The 27,583-nt window shown below is 34.4% G+C and overlaps 1 long non-coding RNA gene across 2 annotated transcripts; it reads right to left on the bottom strand.

The window, feature by feature from the left end:
• Positions 1–304: 304 nt before the first annotated feature.
• LOC120336449 (uncharacterized) lies at positions 305–21,910 on the bottom strand. Of its 2 annotated transcripts, XR_013480327.1 has the most exons (9): positions 21,781–21,910; positions 20,944–21,005; positions 19,749–19,867; positions 16,575–16,695; positions 11,356–11,469; positions 6,368–6,481; positions 3,603–3,711; positions 2,216–2,317; positions 305–671 (listed from the first exon to the last, which is right to left on the bottom strand). It is a non-coding gene; the product is annotated as an uncharacterized LOC120336449 (long non-coding RNA). The 2 variants fall into 2 exon arrangements; XR_013480328.1 differs by lacking the exon at positions 16,575–16,695.
• Between the last annotated feature and the right edge of the window lie 5,673 nt (positions 21,911–27,583).

The following is a 27,583-nucleotide window of genomic DNA, read 5'->3' as shown; positions in this document are numbered from 1 at the left end:
CGGCCTCATGTTAGGACTCAGTTTTCTTTTGTATATATATTTCAGTGCATGCACACAAGTTTGACCAGTGCTCCGCATTTCCAGCAGAGACATTATCTAGCATATTGGGTAAAATGAAACCTAACGGTTCAAATGAATTTGCTAAGAGAGACAAAATCCGAAAAACTTTTGCTTTCAATTAATATATTTTCGGTCAAACATGTGCACCAGTAAATAGGGATATTTTTCATGAATCTGTTGTTGTGCATCGCTTTCAAACATCTGATCAAGCGTTTTTGTTATGGCGGAGATATAGTGTGGGGAATCCTGTATGAATAAAACATGGTATTAGGAACAAACATTTTGCAGTTCATTTCCCTCTCTTCACCAAATAGTTTAAGATTTTTGCAAAATACAGCATTGCTCTGCAAAAGTACTCGCAAGCTTTAATGAAGATCAAACTGATCAGTATCGTTACGACTAAATCGGAAAATTCTAAAAATTCAATGATAGTCCTCGTGTTGCGTTCTTTTAAATCTACCAATTTATTACGCCTCATCAGAGAATTAGAAGTGACCATTTCATTTCTTTCTCAAATTTGTGGAAACGTTCAGCGCTTTTTTGTTGATACGTTTGCTTTCATTTCCCCAATATTTGGCTCAACATTCTCACTTTCCATCTTCACTCTTTTACTTGAGTAAAAACAATAAACATCAGTTAGCATTTATCGATGTATTTTTGTACGGCTAAAACATTCATGCGACAATGACTTAGAATCAAAATATTATTTATCAAATTTCTTTGTATTTAAATAAAAGATAAAATTCACCAAACTCAAATCTGGGTCGGGCATTTAAGTTAACGACAGATTTAAATCCAATTCAATTTAAATTCATCATTCCTATCCTGAACCCTAAACCAAACTGAACAATTACTAATTTGGTATTTTAAAGCTGGCGGGGATGTTTCCCCAAATCTCTTATTTTTCCAAAGAAACATTCTCAACTGTCGTAATATTCCTAAATAATTAATATACAGTACAAATGAAATTGATAATAAAACACTAATAGGTCTTTTCAAAAATATTGAAAAATTTAAATATTCCATTAAATCGAGCACTAATATAAAAAAAAACTTGGCTCAACAAAAAGTTGTGGCGGCACAATGTGGTATTCGAAGATGGTAAATTTGACAAAAATTGAATAATATCAGAAGAATTTTTAATTATTTCGATCTAATTTCGGCTTTAGGGTTAAAATTTGAATGTACCAATGACTTTTCGAACTATGTCATTATCTGAACTATCTGAACTATGTCAAGTTTTGGGTTCATGAATGACAAAAAATGTAATTTGATATGAATTGGATAGAGATTTCATCAAATCTATTTGTACTTGTCTGTATCTGCTCTCGCGATATGGCAACATCCACCAAATAATACTACGTAACGCTGTGTGATTCATCTTGAAAATCCTACGTTTTTCATAACAACCCAAGATGTTTTAAAGTCATAAGCAGAAAGCATCTAAGGGCACTATCATATAAGCACAAACACCAAAACGCGCGACATCGTGTAAGTTTAAACGTGTAAGTTTAAATATCTGAGATGAGCTGTAGTTAAATTTGAATAATTTGTAGACGATATGATAGAAAAGTTTCATATTAGAAAACTGTTTTAGTTTAAAGCACCCTTGTCGAACCCCTGTAACAGCTCCATAGAACACCAAAAATTCGAACCATGGTTAAAAACTACTGTTCTAGACTATAGAAAAACTAACAAAACGCTATGGCGACGAAACAAACCCATAAAGTACGAATACAATAAATACTATAAAATGAGGCCGACCACTTGTATGAATGCAACCGCAAATACCCCATTGCCAGTAATATAACCCCATTGCTGGCGACTGGCGCATACTTCGAGACTTGCCATCGATGAGAGAACCACCAAGAAAGAACATAATCCGCGTCTTTTCGAAATTATGTATACGAAAGGAACAAAGAAGCAAAATTTATTGCATACCTGCTAATAGCTGAACACCTGTCCGTGAACTAGCGTGTGGAAACCATTGCATTACATGACTTTTCAAATTTATATTATAATTGGGCAAAATATTTTGGACAATTTGTGAGGATAATTCAAATATTTGCAGCTCTTCCTGACTAGCGGGATTTAACATGATATATCAGTTTATACCTGACAAAATATGAATTGGAAGATTTATAAGATTACATACTTGCTCTTTAGACTATATAGGCTTCCATCTCACTCCGTGATGCACCAGACTATTAACAATGTCGTTTGTTGCAATGACTTTTTCACGCAGTGTTTTGGAAATCTAAAAATAAATATATAGTTTCATTATCAAGTTTTGGATTTATAAATCACAAAGAATGCTGTGTGACAGAGGTAAAGCAAAGATAAGCTTATATTAAAATTACATAAAAAAATCAATTTAATGTCCTGATCAAAATCAGAAAATTCTAAAATTTATTAAAAAAAAGTCCTGATGTTGCGTGCTTTCAAATCTACCAATTTATTACGCTTTATTAGAAAACTAGAAGTGGAAATTTCATTTCTTTCTTAAATGGCAACATCAAATAAAATATTACTATACGTAACGCTGTGTCTTTTTTCAAATCCTAGTTAACCTTAACCTTTTCGAGCCTGTCGAACCCCTGCGCTATCCTCAGTATCCTGAAAGCTCTGGCCAAACCTCATTGTACCGAACGGTTGAAATTGGGAGCCCAATCCTAACTTTATAAAGGGGAAGCCTAATTTCGTGCGAGGTTATAGGAAATAAAAAGATTCAGCTCGAAAATCCTTGGAAAGCATCTAAGGGCACTATCATATAAGCCCAAACACCAAAACGCGCGACATCCGTGGAGATGACGGGTTCACTAAAACTTACAAACTTACAACTGCGCAACGCTATACAAACAGCAACGCTAATTAATTGGTTGTTGAGTTTAAATATCTGAAATGAACTGTAGTTGAATTTGCATAATTAGTAGACAATGTGATAAAAAAGTCCTATAATATAAAACTGTTTTAATTTAAAAGACCCTCGTCGAACCCCTGGAACAGCTCCAATGAGCACCAAAAATTCGATTGAAACATGGTTAAAAAACTACTATTCTAGACTATTGAAAAACTGACAAAACGCTAAGGCGACGAAACAAACCCATAAAGTACGAATACAATACATACTATAAAATGAGTACCGACCAATTGTATTAATGCAGCCGCAAATGCCCCATTGGCATTGCCACTATTATAATCCCATTGCTGGCGACTGGTGCATACTTCAATACTTGTCAAACGATGGTAGAACGCGTAAAAAAAAAAAATAATTATGCGTCTTCTCGGGAATTATGTATACGAAATTAACAAAGCAGCAAAATTGGTTGCACACCAGCTAAAAACCGCACACCTGCCGGTGAACTAACGATTGCAATACATGACTTTACGAAATTATATAAATAAAATTAGGAGCAAATAATTTGGACATTTTGTGAGGATAATTCAAATATTTGCAGCTCTTCCTGACTAGCGGGATTTAACATGATATATCAGTTTATACCTGACAAAATATGAATTGAAAAATTTATAAGATTACATACTTGCCCTGTTCCCTTTGGACTATATAGGCTTCCATCTCACTCCGTGATGCACCAGACTATTAACAATGTCGTTCGATGCGATGACTTTTTCGAGCAGTGTTTTAGAAAACTGAAAATAAATATATAGTTTCATTAACAAGTTTTGGATTTATAAATCACAAAAAATGCTGTTTGACAGAAGTAAAGCATAAATAAGCTTTTATTAAAATTACATAAAAAAATCAATTTAATGTCATGATCAAAATAAAAAAATTCTATAATTTATTAAAAAAAAGTCCTGATGTTGCGTGCTTTCAAATCTACCATTTTGTTACGCTTCATTAGAAAATTAGAAGTGGTCTTTTCATTTCTTTCTGAACGGTTGAAATTGGGAGCCCAATCCTAACTTTACAAAGGGGAAGCCTAATTTCGTGCGAGGTTATAGGAAATAAAAAGATTCAGCTTGAAAATCCTTGGTTTGCTATAACAACCCAAGATGTTTCAAAGTTATAAGTAGAGAGCATCTAAGGGCACCATCATATAAGCACAAACACCAAAGCGCGCGACATCCGTGGAGATGACGGATTCACTAAAACTTAAAACTGCGCAACGCTATACAAACAGCAACGCTAATTTATTAGTTGTTAAGTTTAAATATCCGACATGAACTGTAGTTAAATTTGCAAAATTACTAGACAATGTTGTAGAAAAGTCCTATAATATAAAGTGTTTTAATTAAGAGGACCCTCGTCGAACTCCCGGAACAGCTCCAATGAACACCTAAAATTTGATTGAACCATGGTTAAAAATTACTGTTCTAGACCAGCGTTTCCCAAACTTTTTTGGCCACGGAACACTTACGCTTATTATCTCGCGCCGCGGAACACCAAAATGGTGTAATGCAAGCGGTTCCCAAAGGATGCGCTACTACCGGTAGTGCACCGTGGCGAGTTGCCGAAAGCGCCGCAAAAACCAACAGAATTATGTTCAATGTTACTAAAATTATTGATTATTTTACATCAGGCCTGACCAACCTTTTTGGTCTCGCGGGCCACTTTCACATGACGAAATTCGCTGCGGGCCGCTTCGTTTATACCAAACATTAATACCAGCCAATTCCTTATTTCGGTGTAGGTAATTTACATAATACAAAAAAGGCAAGTTCTTTAAAATGAAATCAATCAAGCTAATGATTGCTTTCTGGTTACATGGTAGGGTTGGCAAAATATTCGAAAATCAAGTCGAATATTAGAATAGCAGTTTACTATTCGAATATCTGGTACCACGGGGCGTGGACATGACACTCGCTGGTCACCAAATCAAAGAATCAATCATTACATAAGTTGTATAACACAACACCATTGCGTTTTTTTGACGACCACACGAGAACACATACATCGCGTCAAAATTGAGTGTTATATTTGGGTTGTAGTGTTTTTACCCATTTACTTTGAGTGGCTATGATACTATCTCAAGGTTTAAATGAGCATAATGTGCGCCAATGTCGCGTGAATATCAAGTTTAAGTGGGTCGTTTCGAAATATTCGAAACACCAATACAAGTATTGAATAAGTACTAATATTTAACAATGCCGTCAGGTCAATTTCATCAGAATTATTGACGGATACGCAGTTACGACATTTCTGAAATCTTATTTAACACAAACATAAACAAAAATAAATATAAAATTAAAAATAAAAAGACAACGAGTCCCCGGATCAAAGATCAAACAGTGATATTGTTGACTTTTTTTGACACGTTGGCGATCGAAGTCGACACGAAAGAAGGCAATCAGAATGAAATTAATTTGCAAATTTAGTCTCCAAATTCATTCCTATAATTGCGCTCAGCGTTTGTCCAAAATGATCGCACAATATCCGAAAATACATTCTAGAAATGAAAAAAAAAACTGACGTCGATGTCCAACAGGGTGCAAGACTTGACACATACGTAATAATAAGAACCGGCAATTGAATGTTGGTAGATGGCAGGAATATTCACACCAAAATCACCAAACATACATAAGCCTATATATTGATATATAACATAGTAAAAATTTAAATAGTCTTCTTACAAACTTCGAAAAACTAGGTCGACGAGTGACGAAAATGCCACTACCCTCAAAAAGTTAGTCAAATTTAGGCCGACGGTGACGCGATATTGGACGGTCGCCAGTTGGGCGACAACTTCACGATCCCGATATAGCATGTCGCTCAATTTAGTCGTAATTTTGATCCCTATTCCACAGAACACTCGGAAGATGCTCACGGAACACTAGTGTTCCGCGGAACACAGTTTGGAAAACGTTGTTCTAGACTATTGAAAAACTGACAAAAGGCTATCGCGACGAAACAAACCCATAAAGTACGAATACAATAGATACTATAAAATGAGGACCGACCAATTGTATTAATGCAGCCGCAAAAGCCCCATTGCCACTATTATAATCCCATTGCTGGCGACTGGCGCATACTTCAATACTTGTCAAGCGATGGGAGAACGTCACAAAAAAAACATAACCCGCTTTTTTTGGGAATTATGTATACGAGATTAACAAAGCAGCAAATTTTATTGCATACCAGCTAAAAACTGCACACCTGCCCGTGAACTAACGATTGCATTACATGACTTTACGAAATTATATGATTAAAATTGGGAAAAATATTTTGGACATCTTGTGAGGATAATTCAAATATTTGCAAATCTTCCTGACTAGCGGGATTTAACATAGTATATCAGTTTATACCTGACAAAATATGAATTGAAAAATTTATAAGATTACATACTTGCTCTTTACCATTTGGACTATATAGGCTTCCATCTCGCTCCGTGATGCACCAGACTATTAACAATGTCGTTTCCGTTTGATGCATGACTCTTCCAAGCAGTGTTTTAGGACACTGAAAATAAATACATAGTTTCATTATCAAGTTTTGGAATTATAAATCACAACAAATGCTGTTTGACAAAGGTAAAGCAAAAGTAAGCTTATATTGAAATTACATAAAAAATCAATTTAATGTCATGATTATGTGTATACCGAGTCTATCTAACTTTAGGTGGAACTAAATTTCGTTGATCTAAGACATTATCAAGATATTTAACTCACAAAAAATACTATTTGACAGAAATACCGAGAAGAGATAAAATGTACGAACTATGTCATTATCAATCTTTGGAGTTTTTCGTTTATTCTAATTTTCAATAAGTTACATTAGCCACAGGGATTGTATACATTATACATTCATTATAAGAACATACCATATCAATACGTGCAATAAACTTTAAAGAAATAGGGAATATATTTCTAGATTTGAAAACTTATGGAGATGAAGGCATGGGTTCTAGAAACACTCCCAATAGAGGTTATATGGTAATTACGATTATAGTATATTATTGGATATTTAATTTTAGGACATGAACCATATGGTTAAACCAGTACCAAGAGATGTAAGATTTGAGGTTAACCTACTTTTTAGAACATTCTGGAATAGATTAATAAGTTAATTATCTTGGAAATATCAGTCTACATTTAGCCGATGTCGATGCGATTATCGATACTAAACAATTTGGCGATTTGACCGATACCCGATCTTTTACCGAACGTCTTTTAATTTAGTTTTGACCAGCACTGACTGTATAACGACATTGGTCTTTGTTTTAAGCAGAAGGTAGAACACCATTTTACCCAATCCATACCGAAATTGAATAAAATGAAAAGCCAATATACCGCAATTAATGATATAATAAAACAGGTAAATTATACACGATAGTAATATGAACATTCGAACCCAACACATCCGGATGGCATATACTCTAGTATTATTTGGCCTAGTCCAACTCATGGAAGGTATTATTAATGGTGTTTTACAGTCAATGTTCTATAGTAGAGTCGTATATTTCACGAAAAAAGAGACTCCAGCCGTGGCGCAAAGTGCGAATCGTATAAATAGCGTGGATTTCAAAATCGCCAGTCACATGTGTGAAATTGTTGACGCGACTCAGACAAGAAATCAATCATTATCAATCATTTGTAATGACTTATTATTGGCTTTACATGTATTTTCAGTCATACATATCATCCCTGGTACTGTGATGTTTTGATAAATATGATTTCGACTGCACCATACTTGGCGGGAGGTATCGAGATTTTTTAATCGTAAAAAAAAACGTAAAATTAATGGTAATTTTCACGCATAGAGGCGCGCATTAGAATGTTTACGTCTTTCTACGCGCATTTCAGTCGAAAAAGGTACCATTTTTTGCATTGAGGGGAGCGTGTGCACTAATAATCAGAGGTGTGACATCATCAAAATTGTCAATTGTAGCCTTGAACTTAAAAATTCTGTAAATACAATCGTGAATTTTAGAGTAACTATTCTTGCTATAATAGTGATTTTGGTGTTGTTCTGTTGGAAAATACCACTAGAAAACGCTGAAATAAAAATTAAATAATTAGGAATAATTATTAACCCTCTACTAGACACAAAATCTCGCAAGTTTAATAGGAATTTTGGCGTAAAATGTTTTTTTTAGATGAGTGCGTTTTACAAAAATTGCTGAATAGAGCTCTATTATCACACGCTAATAAAAAGCCATGAGTGAAGCTCTAGGGCCTAATGGTTGACAAAAAAAAACCAAGTAAAATGGCACCAGAACGACCGGCTACGGAGGGTATTAAAAAATTAATATTCAGGGCAGACGATATTAATGCAAAATGAACATAGCATATTGCGTTAGTTTAGCTGTCCTCAGGTAATATTTGGACCTGTTTCAACTTAAAATTATCCTAATTTGTGTCGAGCATTAAAATATGAACCAAGTTAAAGTAATAAAAACGCGACTACCAGAAGACAATATATTTTCATGGCATCGTGATACCAGGACAAGTTTATAGATGACCTCTTATTAGGGGAAAAAAGAAGCTCAAACGATAAGCGAGAACCTCGAGTAGAAAATGCGTGTAAACATTCACACTATATGGTCTTTTTAAAACCAAGAGAAAAAAAACTATAAAATTACTAATTTCATGAAGTCTTGACAACAAAAAACAAATAAAAAAAGTATGAAACGCAAAGAACTACAGAAAAAATGTCCGTTGAAGTTCAAAATGAACAGAATTTTTCTTTTTTACAGATATTTCCATATTTTCCTCTTTATAATGTTAACGGCGTTATATATTTCGTACTGAACCAAAGAGGGTTTATTTGATTTGGGAGATTCGTTTTCTTTAATATTTATACTTACGTTAACATATTTTTAAAATATGATTTCAAAACAATCGCAGTACAAATGAGAGTTTTAGGATGTACCTGCATGAAAGTAAGTAGAATCCGCATTTTTATTTTTTTAGAAGCTCAATGTAGTAGAATTGTATCACAATTACAGCCAACAAGGCTCATTAACGCAACGCGCGTATTTTTCTTTATTTTTTGGCGCTTCAAATTTCATTAATGTTATACGAAATGTATAAAAGCAAAGCATTTTAGTAATCTGTCGGCTAAATTTAAAATAACCGACGCCAAATCTTTGTCATTCCAAACAGAGTTTAACGCACAAACACATTCTTTCTCATAATCATTATTTTAGCTCGGCCTCATGTTAGGACTCAGTTTCTTTTGTGTATAATTTTCAGTGCAAGCACAAGTTTGACCAGTGCTCCGCATTTCCAGCAGAGACATTCATTATCTAGCATATTGGGTAAAATAAAGCCTAACGGTTCGAATGAATTCACTAAAGGAGACAAAATCCGAAAAACTTTCGCTTTTAATTAATATATTTTCGGTCAAATATTTGCACCAGTAAATTGGGATATTTTTCATGATTCTGTTGTTGTTCATCGCTTTCAAACATCTGATCAAGCGTTTTTGTTATGGCGGAGATATAGTGTGGGGAATCCTGTATAAATAAAACATGGTATTAGGAACAAGAATTTTGCAGTTCATTTCCCTCTCTTCACCACATAGCTTAAGTTTTTGCAAAATACCATTATGTAATACAGCATTGCTTTGCAAAAGTACTCGGAAGCTTTAATGAAGATCAAAATGATCAGTATCGTTCAGTAAAATTCTAAAAATTCAATAATAAGTCCTCATGTTGCGTTCTTTTAAATATACCAATTTATTACGCTTTATCAGAGAATTAGAAGTCACCATTTCATTTCTTTCCTAAACTCGTGGAAACGTTCAGCGCTTTGTTGTTGATACGTTTGCTTTCATTTCCCCAATATTTAGTTTAACATTCTTACTTTTATACGGCTAAGACATTCATGCGGCAATGACTTAGAATCAAATTATTATTTATCAGATTTTTTTGTATTTAAAGAAAAATTAAAATTTACCAAACACAAATCTGGGTCGGGCAATCAAATTAACGACAGATTCAAATCCAATTCAATGGAAGCATTTATTTCAGAAACACTCCCGAATGCACATTTCAAATTTGTAAATCATTCTTAACCTGAACCCCAAACCCAAGCTGAACAACTACTAATTTGGTATTTTTGAGCTGGCGGGGATGTTTTTCCAAAGAAACATTCTCAACTGTCGTAATATTCTTAAATGATTAATATACAGTACAAATAAAATTGATAATAAAACACAATAGGTTTTTCAAAAATATTGAATTATTTCGAACTTTCCCGACCTAGCAGGAAAAAATTTAAATATTCCATTAAATCGAACAAAAAGTTGTGGCGGCACAATGTGGTATTCGAAGATGGTAAATTTGACAAAAATTGAATAATATCAGAAGAATTTTTAATTATTTCGATCTAATTTCGGCTTTAGGGTTAAAATTTGATTGTACTAATGACTTTTCGAACTATGTCATTATCTGAACTATCTGAACTATGTCAAGTTTTGGGTTCATGAATGACAAAAAATGTAATTTGATATGAATTGGATATATATTTCATCAAATCTATTTGTACCTGTCTGTATCTGCTCTCGCGAAATGGCAAAATCAACAAAATAATACTACGTAACGCTGTGTGATTCATCTTGAAAATCCTAGGTTTTTCATACTAACCCAAGATGTTTTAAAGTCATAAGCAGAAAGCATCTGAGGGCACTATCATATAAGCACTCCACGCAACGCTATACAAACAGCGACGCTAATTTATTAGTTGTTAAGTTTAAATATCCGAGATAAACTGTAGTAATGCATAATTAGTAGACGATGTTATAGAAAAGTCCTATAATATAAAGTGTTTTAATTTAAAGGACCCTCGTCGAACTCCTGGAACAGCTCCAATGAACATCAAAAATCGATTAAACCATGGTTTAAAATTACTGTTCTAGATTTTTTGAAAAACTGACAAAACGCTATCGCGACGAAACAAACCCATAAAGTACGAATACAATACATATTATAAAATGAGGACCGACCAATTGTATTAATGCAGCCGCAAATGCCCCATTGCCACATTATAATCCTATTGCTGGTGACTGGCGCATACTTCAATACTTGTCAAACGATGGGAGAACGCCCCCAAAAAAAACATAACCCGCGTCTTTTTGTGAACCATGTATACGAAATTAACAAAGCAGCAAAATTTATTGCATACTAGCTAAAAACTGCACACCTGTCCGTGAACTAACGATTGCATTACATGACTTTATGAAATAATATGAATAAATTTAGGAAAAATATTTTGGACATCTTGTGAGGATAATTCAAATATTTGCAAATCTTCCTGACTAGCGGGATTCAACATAGTATATCAGTTTATACCTGACAAAATATGAATTGAAAAATTTATAAGATTACATACTTGCTCTTTACTCTTTGGACTATATAGGCTTCCATCTCGCTTCGTGATGCACCAGACTATTAACAATGTCGACTCCGTTTGATGCATGACTCTTCCAAGCAGTGTTTTAGAAAACTGAAAATAAATATATAGTTTCATTATCAAGTTTTGGAATTATAAATCCCAAAACATTCTGTTGGACAGAGGTAAAGCAAAAGTAAGCTTGTATTAAAAATACATAAAAAATCAATTTAATGTCATGATTATGTGTATACCGAGTCTATCTAACTTTAGGTGGAACTAAATTTCGTTGATCTAAGACATTATCAAGTTATTTAACTCACAAAAATTACTATTTGACAGAAATACCGAGAAGAGATAAAATGTACGAACTATGTCATTATCAATCTTGAGTTTTTCGTTTATTCTAAAATTATTTTCTGATTTCCACGAAAATTACAATTACAATGATACAAAATTACAATGATCTGTCAGTGCATTATATTGTAACTCATTATATAAATATAGACTAGTAAAATATTTACTAGTGCAGTGATTTTCTTACGGTGGGGCGCGCCTCACACGTGGCATAAACATTTTAGGGGGACGTGAAGCTGATTGATGGAATTTAAAAAAAGGCGTAAAATCTTGTCCGCCTTAGTTTCTTAATTTATTTCATTATTTTCGTTCCATTCACGTATTTGCAACGCGCTTCTTCTGCCCTAACTATCTGTGTTTTTGTAGCACATTGTTAACTAGTTATTTTGAGGTGGGGCGCGAGATTTGAGTATAAGCCATGTAAAATGATAGAATGATAAGGACTATGCAATTAACGAAGTTAGACATCTTAGCTCAGGTACTCATGATAAACGATTTTAGGGTCGTAATATTCGCATTAATACAGCGTCATACATGGATACATACACGCAAGAATAGAAGATATGAATACTCGCACTTAATAACAGGGCATTAGGAATAGTTCCTGCTTCGAACACTTATCAATAATAATCGTATGGTTACCTGGACTACCAAGGATTGTATAGACCATGGTAGTTTACAGTTACATTTATGAGCTTAGTCGGATTCTTTTTTATAGTATAATACTATTTTGTGGCAAAAACGAGTTTTGCTCATAAGATTAAACAAGTAAATTTTACACAGAATAATAAGGACCATGTTATAAATAACGTAATACCCGTATAAATAAAACATAAGAAATATAGACATGCTCAAATATATTGACACGAAATTCATAACGAAATTTTTTACCATCATTTCCCCGGAAATCATATAGTTTTCGTGTCCCACGCGTCCCATGGGAAATACAAATTTGTGTTGTCCCATCCCATCTCATGGGACGTTTCCCATAGACAAGCCTGGACATAAGGTAACTATTGCGATAATGCGTATCCATATTAAGTTTTTGCCCATTTGGAAGCGTTGCCACAAAATTTTAAGATGGTAAGCTGGAGTGAATATTTAATTATTAGATGCAAACAGCTAATTTTTAAAGAGATGCTAAATTTGTACAATATTCTGCCTGAAACTCAGCTATTAAAAATGTACAACGATACTTCAAACACTCACTTACGAGAATTTCTTCCTTGGTCTATTAGTGCATAGGTTCTCAAAGAGCTCTGTGAGAGAAACTTAGGCGCTCCGCGAGCCATTCGATTGATATTGAAATACTGACTTGGCTAATTTTGTGATTGTACAAAGAATTAATAACATCATTATTAAAATTTGACATCAGTAGCGTCAAAATATGACAACGTGCGTAAATTCAAATGTGATATTATCTAAAAGTGGGATCGCAGTGGATAAATGGTTGTCTCTCGAGTAAAATATTCAATTCATAGTCGGTGCGAGCCAGGGATGGCCAATATCGAATAGTTCACTATTTCGAATACATTCGAAATTATTTTTCGAATATGATTCGAATACTTCGAAAATAAAATCCACTAATTGAAGCTCATCTAAATGTATGTAGGAATTTCCATATAATAAGCAATGGAATAACTGCTATCTACAAGTTAAACCTAGCTATATTACCAGACATTTCATATTTGCAGATTATTGCAGTATATATTTTATATACCACGAGTAATGTTAACAGAATTAAATTAATACGGCAATAGTGGTATCGATGATGGATTTGAATATTTGCGTAACACAAAATCATCTTAGTAAAACGCCCATACTTTTAAATACCAACCATTATCCGAATTATTTGCCAAAAAGTGGGATAAAGTATGAGTCATTTTTCCGACTTGTGACAACTTTTTCGTGAGTACAAAAATACGAATCAAAAATTAATTATATTCGGGAACTTTACCACACATTTCAAGTCCGCAGATCGCCGTTGTATGTTTGAGTAATAATACTTTATTATTTTATAAATATGAAAATAGGAATCAAAAACTATTTATAATTGGGTAGTTTACCACACATTCGAAGTCCACAGATCGCCGTTGTATTTTGTAAATATGAAAATAGGAATCAAAAGTTAATATTAATCGCGAGTTTGCCACACAATTTATGTCCACAGATTGCCGTGATATTGTGCCGAATATATTTAGTTTTTGATTCTTATTTTACGAAAAATTGTCACAAGACGGAAAAAAAATTTATACTTTATCCTCGCTGTTGGGAACTAATTTGGATAATGGTTGCCATTGGTTTGTATTTAAAAGTATGACTTTTTACTAGGATGATTTTGTGCTGCGCAAAATATTCGAATCCATGACCGATACCACTATTTAAAATGCCTGACCGTGTTAATTTAATTCTATTATCACAACTCAAATGTTGGTAAATCGGGCAGTTCACCACACATTTTAAGGCCACAGATCGCCGTTGCATTTTAGAATTATAATAGTTTTATTATTTTGTAAATACGAATCCGAAATTAATTATAATTGGGCAGTTTACCACGTATTTCATGTCCACAAATACCGTGGTATTTGGTATTAATACTTCCATTATTTTATCAATATAAAAATGGGAATCAATATTTAATAATATCGGTCAGTTTACCACACATTTTATGTCCACAGATTGTCGATACAACCATGAGTTACATTGAACAGAATTAAATTAATACGGCATGACATTTTAAATGCTGGTACCAGTCATTGATTGGATTATTTAGCGCAACAAGAAATCATCCTGGTAAAGGATCGATACTTTTAACTATCGTTATCAGAATTATTATGACTTGTTTTTCCAACTTGTGACAATTTATTGGATATCGTAACAATGACGGCTATAAATACCGTATTTCCCGGCTAATAAGTCCACAAGGCAAATAGGACGATGTCTATTTTTAGCACTCAAATAAGTTTTTTTCCATACAGGCCTCCAATAAGACGGGTAGAAAAATTGTGTTCCTGTTGTTCAGTTATGCTGATATGCGCTAATAATTTTATATGTTTAGAACCAGATCAAGTTAGTTTGGTAGAATCGATTCTACCAAACTAACTATTTTTAACAATTGAGCGGTAAATTTAAGTTGTAAAACGGCAATCATTTTCGACAACCTATTAACCCGAATGTTGAAATAATTTTGGAATGTGATAAGTAATACACTGTACGTCCACGGGTTATTTCACAGCTGTGTTTTCCTGTCCCTGTCGTGTTCTGCTGAATCGGCAAAACGAAGGGGTCACAAATCACTTTCTCGGTGGCCGTGTTTCTCATATTAAAGTAACCATAACCGGTCTGCGATTAAATATCTTGATTGGCAGACCCTAAGACCCAAATATAAAGTTACACAAATCATGCTTGAGAAGACTCATGCGAATAAAAACAGACCACATAGAACTACATACTTTCTCAATTAGACGCCTCCCTAGAAAAGCGACTTATTGGCGGGAAATACAGTAATTGTCAATTTTTCGACGTAATGGAAATGAATTTGTAAATTAAAAGCCTCGTAAACGAATGTCGGCAATGTCCACCCACGCAAACGTGCAAATGTGTCGCAACACTATGCGACGTACGATCGCACAGAATATAAACAATCAAAGTGCCGATCGTCATTACAATACGTGAGACAGCGTAAAACGTCGTTTGAAGATTCCCATAAAACGAAACACCACGATTACGGCGAAAAGTGGCTACTATTCGGAATTATTCGAAAAACAGCCGAAAAGGTATTCGAATACTTTGATATTCGAATACATTCGAATATTCGATTCGTTTTGGACAAATCTGGCACATTTAAAAAATCTTGTCATAGTAATTTATTTGTGTTCTTCGTTACTCGAATTTTAGTCGAGAAAACTTTTATTACTATTCAAAAACTGTATAAAATACGTTCCAAACCGTCAACTATAAGTAGACCGGAATCGTATTTTGAGGTTAGTCAAATTTGATTTGTTTTTAGGCACTCAGAATTATTTTAAAAATATGGACAAAATACGGACGATTGTAATTTGGAATATTGCAAAAAAATAATTGTTCGATATATTTTGCATTAATTATCTTATACATCGCCACATATCGAGATAAAGTAGTATTGTGTTTCAATTTCAGTTACTATATGGTATACAATTTAAAGAAATCTTAACATAACACATATTTACAATGTCTAAAAAACGTTTTCAATCTGCTGCAAGACTGCTAGGACAAAATTTATAGTGATATCTTCCGTTTTAGATTTTAGTTTCCATATTTTATAATGCCGGTTTTCGATCAAGAAATTGGGTTGCGGATTCACCTCTTTATCATTTATTCTTAGCATCTCTTCAGCGATTTTTATAATATAGCATTCTAACTTGTTTCGCACACTGAACTCGTAATTCCGCACAAGCAAAAAAGTTATCGTCGGCCTCGTCGAACAATACATTCATATGTCAAGGAAATTTGTGATTCAGGGAGAATAAGCACATAAGTTGTTTGAAAACACGTCGCGCTGACAAAAGCTTTAGGTGATTCTACCAAAATGCCATCGCGTATGTTATTAGGACTTTTTCAGTATTCCAAAAACACCAAAAGGGTGTTCGACCCCAAACTTAATCTTTGTTGAGTTTACAGCCTTAATATATTTAATTGATCTGGGAAATATAGATTTATTTATGTCTGGCATTAAGCCTATTGAAATGTTTAGCATTCAAATTAAATAAAGCAATTCTAACTTACTTAAGAATAGTAATAGATAACAATTTGAAAATTCATTGTGGGGATCCGTGAATAATGGTGATGAATGTAGGAAGATTCAAAAGATTTTAATAACATACTTGCTTTTTAGACTCGAGGCAGCGACTTCTCTCAGTGATGCATTTTCGGACAAATAATTCCGCATGTCTTTAGATATAATGATAAATTGTCTTTCCCGCTTTCAAGAAGTGTTTCAGAAAGCTGAAATTTATAATAAATAATGAAATAGGATATAGATAGATGATAATGAAATGTAGGTAAATGTTGTATAATATTGATTTGAATTATATATAGTTGTTCGAACTATGTCATTATTAAGTTTTAGGTTACAGAAAATGTAATTTGGCAGGAGCACAGAGAAGCTATGCGTATACTTTGGAATTCAGGGTTTCCCAACCCGAGTCCGCGAAGCGTTTGAATGAGTCCGCAACGAGCCAGAAGTTCACTGCGTGCTGCAAACGATTTTGCGAAACTTAACTATCAGCCAAGTTACGATTTACGTTTGAATTTACATAAAACATAAAAGACAAGTTAATTCACATAACATTATTCGAGTCAATAATTACCGGTTAATGAGTAGGACTGGGCATATATTCGAATATTCAACTATTAGAATAGCAATTTACTATTCCAAAATTTGGTAACAGGTGACAAAAACACCTTTTCGACGAAAACACGAGACACGCACACGTTTCGATAGAGTTCGCGATTAGAAACGCTTTTTCAGACATTGTAAATCGCAAAATTTCGGGTGCTACCGTGGTATACGTACCAAGGCATTTTTCCTAAGGATTCTGGCGTACAGTACCGGAGCGCCGTAAGTGTTGTACGAACAGCTCAGATTTGTCGAATTCACAAAAATACGTAACAAAATATATCCGGGCACTTCACCATATTGGTATTTTCTGGGCTTTTATTTCGTCAACACAATTGCAGATTAAAATCATCACGAATTAACTTAATAGTAAAGCATGGCGATGGAGATGTATTTTTGATTTACTAATAAACTTTAAATATATTTTTAATAAGTGGAAAATCAAGTTGTACTTTCTGGAACTTTACAGAAGCAAGTAGACTTTTTCTAACGGAGATAACAAATTCGCAAGATCGCAAAAAATATGTATAAAAACTAAATATAATCGGGCAATAGATTCTCACATAATTATGTTCGCAGATTGCCGTGGCATTTTAAAGAAGTAATGCTTTCATCTTGTCATAAGTCGACGCAACCGCAAGTTACTATGAACACAATAAATTAAAATAGAAAGACATTTTAACTCATGGACTGAATATTGTGCAATAGAAACGGCCATTATACACTAAAAAAGTCGACTCTTTTACCGAACGCCTAATTGAGGCGAATTTCCGATTTTGAAATTTTAATGTTGTGATCGGTTTTATTGCTTCTTCACACAGAGTACGATTGCAATAGACGCTCTTTGAGTCCGCAAAGGTTTTCACCCTCGAGAAAACAGTCCGCGACCAAGAAAGGTTGGGAAACGCTGCTTTAGATACATAGAAATAAAAATATTAATTTTCAGTTCATTGATAAATTATTCACAGATTTCCCCCAAAATTACAAATATTTTTGTCAGTGTATAATATTGCAACACATCATATAAATTATATTTGATCTGTCAGTGTGATAAATGATCTGTCAAGTGTGCTATGTTGTATCTCATTATCTAAATCTTAACTAGTTAAGAGCTCATATTGACGGTGAGTGCCGTATATGAAAGATCGGATCAACTGAAGAATCACCCCTTCTTTGACCAGGTGAATACCAGTTGATTCTTCATTTGACATGGACTAATATTTTGGTATAAGGTTGAGGTTATTAGATGGTCTTAGTTAGGGAGGGAGATTCTACAGTTGGTCTTAGTTGGGGGAGGGGGATTTTTCAGTTGATCTTAAAGATCTAACTAACACCGTTCAGTAGAGATTATGTAGGAGAGTTTATATTAATTGAATTCTTCTTAATACACATGATTAGGCATAACATGACGTGACCTGCACTAACAATAGGGAAAATATGACACATATTTCCATGTCTCTAAATCTAAATCATGTCTCTAATTTACACAGTATCGTATTTGTAAATTTTAGTTAGAACACGAGTTCTTTAAGATATAAGATTAACGGCTATCTTAATACAGTTAGTATGACGCACTCTGATAATATCATTATTGGAAATTTGAAGCAATTCCAGTTTGAACTAGTTGGGAACATCAATGACATGGTCATCAACTCTTTACTACCATAGCGTGCAGGTCACGATGAGCCACAGTTACATTTAGAAAATTAGCCTGATTACTTTATATAGTATGGTAGTTAGTGTGAACTACCATTTGGGCAAAAACGCTCATCAGATTAATAAAAAAGGCCAGGCCTATACGATTTAAACAAATTAAGCATATTAGTGTATATATAGGCACCCTATGATAAACAACAAGTTAAACAATAAGTTTTAGTATTTGCATGGTTGTTAAGTGGGGTTGTGTTTTACCCGAATTGCACTTAAGAGGAATAGTTCAAATCCTTTCAGTTCCTCAGCAGATATACACTGCTGAATTAACTTATAGTATCACTATGAAAAAATTTCACTGTTTGTCGTAATCACAACGTGACGCCTAATTGCGATGAAACGCCTTTATTTATGCTGGCCTAATGATATTAAAATCAACTGACATTGCAAGAAAGTTATTGGCCTTTCGGTTTCGACGATTAAACGAAACGACAGCAGATGGGACAACACAGCAGCTAGCCCCTGAACGTGCAGCGCTGTAGTGACTACGCCATTATTCACCGGATATTGCTACAGTAAATTTGTAGTACAGAACAGTTAATTTCGCGATTATACGAAATGAACATGGTATGGTTTTAACAGATTTTGCCATATACAAGTATTAGCGAGCATTGGTGCCTAAACTGACAAAAAGAAATCAATGTAAGGCATTCTCGTGTCTCGACTACTGGGCGGGAACGAAAAAAGCCTTATTTTTATTTCTAAAATATGACCCGCGCCCATTTCGCTGGGCCGACTCAATAGCCAGAATAAAACCGGTAATTGTGCAAATCATGAAGTTTTGAGGTTGTAATTAAAAGAAAATTTCATTTGATAGACGAAACAAAACTAAGCTCATACTCAATATATTGAAAGTAATAATTTGTTAGTAGATTTCCCGAAAAAATACAATATATCATTTATTTATAGACATGTAAATTGAACGATTTCAAATGATTTGGTTACATACTTGCTCTTCAGACTTGATAGGCCTCCATCTCACTCAGTGATGAAAACTTGGCTTTTGACGAATTTCTTTCGGTGCAATTATAAATTGTCCTGCCGACTTTCAAGCAGTGTTTCAAAACGCTGAAAATCAATATATAGGTCGTGATTTTGTATAAGCCGATTCTAAATTTGAATTAAACTAAATTTTGTTGAGCCAACTATGCCATTTTAAGGTAGTTTATTTACTCAAATATTATTTGACAGAGACACTACAAAGCTATGCTTATGCTAGAGATACAAAAAAACAACTATGTAATTCAATTTAAGTCATTTTCAACTATGTCGCTATTTTCATCAAAATTACATCCTTAAGTTAAAATGATATGTTAGTTATCATATTGTATTTCATTTTGTATTCTTAGAGTAAGACTCTTTTTTGAATATTTTCTTCTAAAATCATACGTAAGTTTTAATAAAATACGTAACGGGTAAATTTCGACATTCAATTTCATGAAATCAAAAACTTCGAAAATTTAGACAAATAAAATATACTCCGCGATTGCCATTAAATTTCTCAAATATATACTTTATATATATATACATATCAGGTGTAGTTTCCTGCACTGCACAAATTGCAAATATCACAATAACAATAAAATACCCAATAAAGTTTTATAACTGTTTCATGGAGTATATGACTAATTATCTCAGATCAGTAACATTATCACATTTTTCACGGTAGTGATCGCAAACTGGGGATCGCTACCGTAGGGAAGCGCGCAGCGAATTTTAGCGGTCAAAGAGAGTACAAGAATTTGATACAAGGGACTATATATATAGTACTTTTTTGGACTTCTGCTTCGAAACACAATTATTGAAACTCGTGCAAAATCTAAATCTTACAATTTCGCGTAGAATGCACAGGATCAAATAAGCGGCATAACAATGTTGGCTCGCATCGAACTATTTAGCATTTTAAACGTGAACGTGGGTCTTACTTTATTGGACTTTTGAATCGAAAGACAATTATTAAAACTTGTATAAATATATTTCTTACAATTTCGAGAGAAAACACACAATCAAATAAGTGGCATAACAATGCAAAAACTGAGACGAGGTGCGCTCGCATCGAATTTTTCAGCATTTTAAACGAAAACAGTGGTATACAGGAATCAATAGGCGTCGAAAGTCAAATAAAATGTTCAAATAATTATTACTTGTAATATTCCTCGTTCGTTACTTTGTGTCTTTGAATCTTTAACTTTTAATATTTCTGCACCTGGAAAAAGGAAAAATATTGATAAATAAATTGTCGCAGAACTGTCGCTAGCATATTCAATGGACAGTGGGACTGAATCTATCGCATCTTTTGCACAAAGCTCCCGCCACGTTTTAAAATGAAATATTACTAATTATCCATTTGGGGTTAGTAATGATTTAAAAATTTGAATCCCAGCGCAATCTGCATTTCTAACTTAAACTGGATAATTACTCATTCCCTTGTTTTGAACGTTGGTAGGGACAAAGATTCAATCTATACACAATAATAGGTGCTCCTGAAGTATGCGCACCAAGATGTCGAATAATCTGAACCCTGACCTGGTACACAACCCGAGTTCAGGTGGTGCGCCATCTTGGTGCGCATTCTTCAGGAGGTCACAATAATTCAATTCGCCTACATTTGCGCTACATTACAATTGCGCTACATTTGCAAAAGTTTTGAAAGTTATGAATTACATTCATGTAAAGCGTACCAAGTTGAATGCAGCTTACATAGTTACGTAGATCAGTGTATTACGTTTGAGTTTTTTATTATGATAAGGTATATATTGTCATATAGCTTTAAAGTTTGGCATATTTGTGACGATACAATGAAACCCGCTGTTACTGAGTTCGATACAAAAGAGAATCATCTATCAACTGTACTTCTGTATTAGGTTAATAATTCCACTTTGTTTAGGCCCGAAAACCTCTAATTTACCCCTTATACAATAGTAAAATGAAAGCAATATAATAGCAATGAAAGTAATAGGTATAAAGAACATTTAGCTCACCTGAATATTGTTTCGAACTCACTGTCATAACCCAACAATCAGCCTATCCATACATCCTACGGAAAGTCAAACCCCATCCTACCACAAACATTTGTGACTGGCTAAAAGCGATGTCGCTTGTGGCTTCCCGCGAAAAATTATTTGACGAAAAAGGCTCGTTGTTTGTAATCAAATGTTATTACCTGATTACTTTAATTACTCCAGATTGTCGTTGCGAGCCGATAACGCTTCTTACGCGTGATCTCAAAGTTCCAGAATGCAAATGACGGTTGGTATTTGCTTCATACACCGTATAATACCTAGTTCACATTAATATTCTCAGTATCTTTTGTACCAAGTCCCGCCCCAAAACAACACCCCGCCAACGCTCGAATTAAATAGAAATGGTAATGATTCAGTTAAGGTGAGAGATAAAACGTGACAGGCGTGTTTATCTCAGATCACACATTTTTGCATCAGTGACGGGAGCTTAGTACAAATAATCAAGCAATTCCATTATATTTGTCTGTTTATATTTGTCGAGTAAACGCACACGTGAATACCATCAATAATGTAACCTTTCTATAACTCAATGAAAGAAAAACGGCGTGTATAAGTTTAACGTTATATCAATATAGCGCATCCATTCTCTGCATTGGCGTACAAATCTTAGCTCATTGACATGCGCAGCTAAGAATAATTTTAAGTTTTCATACAATAACGTGCCAGCGATGTAGTTAAAAGGGAGGTCATAACGTGACGTTTTTTCGATGCCTGCTGTATAGTAATTTCTTCACCCAAACCAAACGGCGGAGACATAACATCAGCAACAGCATTGATCACATTCTATGTGAAGTAAATAATTGACTGCTCAAGCATACCGACGACAACAACTGATAAAATATATAGATAACTATTCGAGACCATTCAAATATTTGGTGATATGGAGCTCGTGAAGAGGTGTTATTGACGTAGACCCACAATGAGAACGCAACAAAATCAAATTGTTACTTACCGATCAATATTAATGAGTGAATTGAAACTACTCTATTTTATAACTCGGATGTATTTGCTGCTTCTTAAATTTTATTAATGCCATTTGGAGTAAACGAATAGATCGCGGAGACCCTAGATCCAATTTGAGTCTGTTTCTAGATTAGACCTCTTGGTTAAGAACGATCATGATACAGGTATGTACGACCGTGAAGGACAATCCTGAGATTTCATCACCGATGGTAAGGGTATACACGTTGAGTGGCACATCGTGCTAAGCCTTAGGAAAACGCTTGATCTATATCCTAAGATTACAGGTTCAAATCCCGTAGGGGATAATTTAGTACCAGAGGATTGCTGGCAGCTTCCTCCCGCTCCCCATACCCCAAGCCAGCATTTCCCAAACTTTTTTCGCCACGGAACACTTGCACTTTTTATGTCATCTCGTGGAACACCAAAGATGCGTCGCTAACACTACCAGAATTGTGTTAAACATGCCTAAAATTATAGGCTTATTAAAGCTTTCCCACTGCCGGCGGAAAAAATCTCATGGTATATAATTTTTGCAGCCATGGATTAAACATTTACAAAGTCATCAGCTTCAAAAAACTAGGGCTCAACTTCATAACTTTGGCCGCGAGTAGGGCTAGCCTAGATTTTACTGGCACGAAAATTGGCCCGACTTGGCTCAGTTGGAAGATTCGTGTCAACCATAACATCGACTGTCGGATTTCGTTAATTCATGCACAATTTCATTGATCATTTGAAGGCTCTCTCCAAATTTTCCAAGCTAAGGAAGAACATAAGAGAATCGATTCCGGCCCATTCCAACTTGAAGCAGTAAGTAAAGCTTACTTGTGCCTAAATGGGTTTAGCTTAGGGTAAACATAAACTTCATATAAGCACCACTGAGGTCTGGACTCTGGATCTCCAGTTGGATAATGCATATTTAATACACTGACTTATAAAAGATCCATTTGTATTCAGTGTCCAATGAGAGAATGAGCTAAAAAAAAACTAACTTGGTAACATCACGCGCATTCACTCAGAAATAAAGGAGACCGGTATCTGAACAAAGTTACAGGTCACCACACTAAACTGCCAAGAAAGACTATAAAATACATGATATACTCGACTTAGTCAACCGCATGTTGGACGTATAGTAAGTTAGTCTCGCGCGACCCAACTTGTAATCCTTTCAGATTCGCTACTATTATAAAACTTGCGACACTTGAATAAAAAATAATTTTGTGTCTTCAGTATTATATTTGCTATATTTAGCCGACTATTCAAACAACTAAACTATCGCACTATTGGATTTCTCGGGCCTCTTAAATGTTCCACTGGGATTATGCTTCACAAAAAAACACCTCAAAACCACTGGATTGCATCAATAAATGATTCCATGTTTGATAACTAGACTAACTGGACAGCATACCCGATTTAGTAATCTTATAACCCACACGGACTGGTAACCTGGCAAAAGGGCGTGGTACTCAGATAGGTGTTAGTGTAAAAAGGATAGGGTTAGTGGCAGAAAGCAGAAAGAGCATAAAAATAAATGAAATTAAAGGAAGGCTGGTTTGCCTTGTGGCTGTGCCCGTCAGATTAATTAATTCTTCACCGATTGGATTGCAAACAATTTCTCCGCCTGTAATACAAGATACATTTCGCATTTATATGTCGAATATAAATATTGATACATTTATTTCTCTACCAACGTGGTTCAAAAGATCTCTCACTTCACGAAATAGCAAAATATTCATGATCGTGCTATTAAATCTTATGGGAACTCTCATTGAATCTTTTGTACAAAGCCTCCGCCACTAATACATAAAATGTAAGATTTGATAGAAACAATCCTGCCATGCTTTAAATCAAAAATTTATAATTGTCCAAATGGTTCGGAATGAATAAAAATTGTAATGTTCGGCGAAATATGCATTTCTAACTGAATACTTACTAATTTTCTCATTTTGCGTTGGTGGAAGCTTTGTACAAAACATCCCATTTATAGCCTGTCTGTTCTTTATGCTTAGTTTCTACAAGAAATGAATGTGTGAACTTTTTCCATTTTTGTTTTCCCAAATTTCAAATTTCAAATCCCAATCTTATACTTCCAAGTATCGATAAGAATTGATGTTTTCAGTAATAATTGACTTTTTTATTTACATCGGTAAGAGCGTAGCCAGCGCAAAATTTGGCAACCCAATTTTTATTTATATGACGTATGACGGATGCTTTTAACGTTACGTCAAAATCCCTTTTATAGACTTACTTCACCGCGGAGTTCTTCAGGCTATACAATTGCGCATTTTTGCCAAATCGGATGATTAATTTGGAGGATGAATTGATAGTAAGCCCCAAAACGGCCAATTATCAGTGAATAGCTCTAGAATAGAGCAAAATAATGTTGAAAGAGACGTCCCTACCACTTTGTGTCTTACTTTGAATGCCATAAAATGGTTCGTTTTAAAATTTCGGATTTTAGGGCAAAAAATAATCACCCTCGCTACCACTCAAAGTTAAAAAAGGAGATTGCGCTGGAAATTCTAATTTTCAAATAATTCCCAACACTAACTACTAGATAAATACTAATTTTAAAACGATGCGGACCGTTCGCATTCGGGGCCGTTTGTAAAGCAAACGTGATGACCACTACACTACAGAACATATACGCCGGTGGGTCATTTTATAATGAACAATACTCTTGGGAGACTTAACAATAATTGTTCGCGTGTTAGGCGAACGTGCTGACTTCTACACAGAGAAACGCATAAACCCGTGGTTTGTCGAATCGGCTTAAAACCGATCCTGATGTCTTTCCATAGTGTAGTGGTCAACGCGTTTGCAAACGGTCCCGCAAAGTGGTTTGGGCCCACAGGCAGAAACATGTTTTCCTGTTAACATTTCGCTTCAGCCTAAGTCTTTGACGGATCTCGTTCATCGCCGTAAAAATGGTGCATAATATGGACTAAGGTATCCTTTCTAAAGTATGAATTAACCCTTCGTGGTAGATTTTTACTTCCTCCTAATATATTAGAATACTTTTAAGATTAAATAAATTTTTGCTCAAACAATCGATAATACCCGAATGTATTTTTATCATAGTTATCACACATATAAGAAAAATGGGTTAAAATGCTGAAATGAATCAGTTGTTAAACACATCTCAAAAACAATGAGTAATTAAAGTGTACTATAGTGGGAAGTATTGTCTGCCGTAAACTTATAAATCAAAATAGTTGTCCAATCACCAATTTTTCTTTTAATTCTAGGTAAGTAATTTTATCCGTTTGCAAAACGTGGAGATAATAAAAATAGACATCTCGAATGTCAACTTGCTCAATTTACAGCGTAAAAGTGAAGAATCGAGTGATATATGAACCGATGAAAATGAACAGGAGACAAATTAAAATATGCAGTGGATCTTGAGAAGAATTCGAGTTTTTTTAAAAACCCAAATAACACGCATATGTATTTACCACACATCCTGCCTGTATACACGGCTGTTGTGGAAGTATTTTAGGTTTGAATTCTGCTTGGTCTAGCAGTATATTCCCAGTATATTCCTACCAAATCCGCAAGTTCCAGATTTTTACGTAAGAGTTACAGTTTCCATAAAGCCTTGTTCAGAGTGGAAATACGAAACACCGTGAGAAAATGACCGCGGAGACTTATCATAACTACATTTCCAATCTTCAAATATACAAATCCATCCAACGTGAATCTAGACCGCTAGGGCTTGTCAAACTTTTATGTGTTTACTTTGTCACGTCATATATTTTGCCGTCGTATCCTATGTGCAAGGCTGGCTGCAATCTGCATTATTGGACACGTTAGTGGACATAACGTTCGTTTTGTTATTATGTTGTTGTTGTTCTTTGTAACAGAAAAAACGCCTTTCTCTTTGATTACTGGAGGAATCGCTTTGAAATTTTCAGTGCTAAAATACTAAACTTTCCGCTAGAAAACATTTACTTTTATTTATTTCAAATATCCCGGTGTGCTGTATGAGATTCGTTTCTTCGTGTGATAATGACGTCATCACAATTTTGCCCTATGTTGCGCCATGTTAGTAATTTTTACCCAATGTCTGATGAACACAATTGCTACGACACCGTTACTTCCACCACTTCAAGGCAAACCATATGCTTATTTTGTCTCATATTCTTTTGAACGATGTAAAGTGCAGAAACAAAACATTTCGTGAACTTGCAAATAGCTGTAAAGAATATGTATCATATTCGGCAAACAAAGTTTTGAAATTTGACGTTTTGTAAATATTTTCATATTCAGCAAACGAATAATTCAAATTTTACGATCGTGATAAATTTTGTATTCGACAAACAAACCTTTCAAAATCTAAGTTTTGGGATGAAGTTTTTATTTCGTGTTGCAGTCCTAACTAATAGCAATTCTTATTTCTACGCCGTGATTATCTTGCTAAATTGTGTGAAAACAATGAAACACCGTCAAAACGCATTATAAACCTTGCCAAAAGGTGCAAAAACAGTGTAGTATCAGTAGTTATCTCAACTTTATTTGTTTCCTGTAACTTTGCTCAGAGATTATTTTCTATATTTTTGAGGGATGCGCGTAACCTTGCTTTCAGTACATTTGCTTATACAAACACACACTCTTTGCTCTGACTGCATATTATAGAAGGAATGCACAGACTTCATGTGCAGCGAGCACCCTAATCATTTTTCACGAGTAACAGACGTAACATACTCTTCGCTATATTATCTCGGAAACGAAATGCCAAGCCCTGTATTATCCCCAAGATTACCAACTAAATAAAAAAATATGTTTATGTACTGATTTATAT

This window comes from Styela clava, chromosome 14 (assembly GCF_964204865.1).
Source record: "Styela clava chromosome 14, kaStyClav1.hap1.2, whole genome shotgun sequence".
NCBI classification, from domain to species: domain Eukaryota; kingdom Metazoa; phylum Chordata; class Ascidiacea; order Stolidobranchia; family Styelidae; genus Styela; species Styela clava.
This window is presented reverse-complemented; position numbering and strand designations above follow the sequence as displayed.